Here is a 3407-nt window from a genome sequence, read left to right as displayed (position 1 = left end):
GATCAATCTCTAAAACCCCTGCAACTTTCTTGGGAGCATTCCTTGTATCTGCATGCCAATCAGGATTACCTTATGAAATTCGATTCAGCAAGGTATATAATTCTTCATATGTTCTCTCCAAATCTTGACCCCCTGCTGCTGAAAGAGAAACTTTGTATTTGGTTTAAGGCCTTCTATAAATGTATGCACCAACACATCGTTCGATTGATGGTGATGCGGACAAATTTTGAGCATGCCCTTGAATCTCTCCCAAGCTTGGTATAGATTTTCTCCATCTTTTTGCCTGAAGCTCAATATCTCACTCCTCAATCGAGCCATTTTTTAGGATGGAAAAAATCAAATGAGGAACCTTTGAGCACATTTATCCCATGTAGTGATGGATTGGTGTGGTTCGACAGTTAGCTATCTTTTTGCTTCCCCCATTAGAGAAAAAGGGAAGAGTGACAGTCTAACATAATCAGCACTCACATCTGTAGGAATATTTGTATCGCTTATCTCCAAGAATATTTGTAAGTGCTATTGCGGATCATCGTATAAATGTTCATGAAACTCACCTGCAGATTTCAACAGTTTTAAGGTATTTTGTTTGAATTCCCATCGACATCCTTGTTCAGGCTTCAGGATACTGTTAGTCACAAGATGCGTAAGTGGGATTGCCACTTATCGGACAGGTCTTGCGACTGGTTGAACAGCAACAGTTGGAGCTGAAACATCTCCAACATTTGGATTAGCCACTATAGGATTGATTCTTTCTGCCATTAATTTTTGTTGAGTGTAGTATTGATCTCTTCATCTCTGATGAAAAACCACTTTTGGTTCTGCAAAGGGCTCTACTAACTCTTTATCTCTATCCAGTCCAATGTTCAGCTAAACCTGCAAAATTTCAGCCGCTAAGATCAAGTTGTTAACACCTAAACTTATGATCAAAAATCAAAAATCAAAAAAACTAATAATTCTATTTGATCCCCAACAACGGCGCTGAAAACTTGTTCCATCTCTACGCATACGCAAGTGTACATGATCGTGCAAGTAATATAATGACTTAGACTGTCAGATATCGTTCCCTCGAGGATCAATAAACTAGAAATTCATTCATTCTTCAGTTCAAGTCAACTGAGTATTAAGTGTTTGATTGTATCAATATTAAGATGAATTTGGAAATAACATTTAAACTACTGAACAAGAATTAATTTAAGATAGCTTAAACAAAGTCAGAAATGGTTGTAATCAATAATGAGGACGATTCCAGGGTTGAGGTATCTTGAACATTCATACAATTCTCTCTTCTTTTCATAGTCTAATTGGTTATCGAGTTGATGGTTCACAAGGTTTAAGCCACAATCCTAGTCTCCTGACGTCAGATCTTCTATCTATTGAGTATTGTAACTACAACTCCCGCAGAGTTACAACAAATCTTCTAGATTCATGAAGCTTTCTTCCCGCAAGTGAAACAAGCAAGGCTTCTAGGTATATCCCTATCCTAGATGCTAATTCAAATCCTTTATTTCATAAAAGAATAAGAACCTTGCTCCCTAATTTCTTCGTTCTATCCTGTGATTCTCCTCCCGGATTCACATAAAAATATAAATTTATTCTAATGGTGTCCAATCATTAAAATAGTAAGCTCAAGAAATTAAGAACAACCCATATGATAGTCCAAAAAGAAACTATGAATAAGAATATTAAATAGTACTCATGTTCTTAGCCTTAACCCCAGAAAGGGAGTGTTTAGCTACTCGTGTCTGAATTCATCATCTAAAACAAGTAACAAATCATACCCAAATCAATCCTTGAAAATAAAGAAATTCAAAAGAATGTTTTTGAACCCTAAGAGAGAGAAAACTCTATTTTTCGCCGTTGCTCTCCTTTTCCAAAAAGTCCTCCACATTATCTTGGATTTTTCCTTTTATAGCTAGAACAAAATAATTAAAATAATCACGATTTGTCCACATGGCGCATCGCGCCATGACTATGATTGCTATTTTTCCTTTAAAATTTGGAAAATCGCAAAGCTTAAGTATTTCCCAATAATTGTAAAATTCACACTCACCGTGATGCGCCATGATCGTAGTAAGCCACTGGATTGGGACAATTTCAAAATAAACATCCTCCGCGATGCGCTAAACCTCCAGGTCTCAAATTCTGATAAACTAGTCTTCTCTGCGACGTGGTGCTTTTGTGAACTTCCACTGGAATTTGATAATTACTATTTTGCTGATCACCATAATGCGGAGTATTCAAATGAGCAATTCTTCTTTCCAGCTCCCCTTTTCCAGCTTAACTTTAATCCCTAGCTTTCCTTAACTACTTCCTTATCCTCGTGATGTCCAATTATGCACCATTCTTCAAAATTTTGAACCTGAAAGTGCTAATCATGTCCATTAGGCACAAAACAGAATAAAAGTTGAATTATACTTAAGAATTCATACCAAAGTTCTAGTAAAGCATAAACATGAAAGTGAAAGACCTGTAATGTACCAGTAACTACTTCAAGAGAATTTTCTTGATCTTGGCGGGACTAAATAGCATATAATCTATTTGGATGTTGGACACTGGTAGCACTGGAAGTGACACCCTGCTAAGTTAGGCAACCAGATAGAACTGACGACTGATTGGACTGGCCTTGTTGACACAACTCCCTACCTTTCTGAGCAACTACCCGACACTCCCGAATCCGATAGCCTGGCTTTCCACATCCGAAGCACACATCACTGCCAGCTTTAAACTCACCCTGATGATGTCTACTATATTTTTGACATAGAGGATTCGTACGGGCACTGTTAACACTGCCTTGGGACTTAGTGCTTGCTACCCTATCCCGACTATCATTTTTGAATTTGGATACTGGGGAACCGACTGAAGAGGGTGCTGGGGATGAAGACCTCTAATGAAACTGAGGACAATTACCACCTTCTGACCTTGCCTAATTGAAATTAAAACTACCCGTTCTAGCCTTTTTGTTCCCTCTCTCTCTCTTTTCTTAATCTTCTACTCCTCTATGTATTGAGCATGGACCATTAGCCTAGATAAGTCCATCTCCCTAATCAGTATAGCAGTCCTACACTCTTTGACCATACTATCAGATACACCAGACACAAACTAACTTATCTTGGACCTGCTGTCAGCTACTACATAGGGAGCATATCTAGCTAACTGAGTAAACTTGAGGGAATACTCCTTCACGCTCATGCTGCCCTGCCTCAAATTTATAAATTCTAACACGTTGGCCTCCCTTAACTCCAATGGGAAGAATCTACCTAAGAAAGTTATTGCAAACTCTTCCAATTCTACAGGCCCTGCATCAACACCCCTATCAACCTTCCACTGCTTAAACCGTGTATGGGCTACATCCTATAACTAATATGTAGCCAACTCAGAACTCTCACTATATGTCACCCCCATAGCAT

At 38.4% G+C, this 3407-nt stretch overlaps 1 non-coding gene across 1 annotated transcript; it reads left to right on the top strand.

The window, feature by feature from the left end:
* The first annotated feature begins 205 nt into the window (after positions 1-205).
* Positions 206-312, top strand: LOC124894875. The gene has a single exon (XR_007051409.1). It is a non-coding gene; the product is annotated as a small nucleolar RNA R71 (small nucleolar RNA).
* Positions 313-3407: the final 3095 nt, after the last annotated feature.

This window comes from Capsicum annuum, unplaced genomic scaffold (assembly GCF_002878395.1).
Source record: "Capsicum annuum cultivar UCD-10X-F1 unplaced genomic scaffold, UCD10Xv1.1 ctg78040, whole genome shotgun sequence".
NCBI classification, from domain to species: Eukaryota; Viridiplantae; Streptophyta; class Magnoliopsida; order Solanales; family Solanaceae; genus Capsicum; species Capsicum annuum.
Note: the sequence above shows the minus strand (reverse complement) of the source record. Positions and strands in the feature narration are given on the sequence as shown.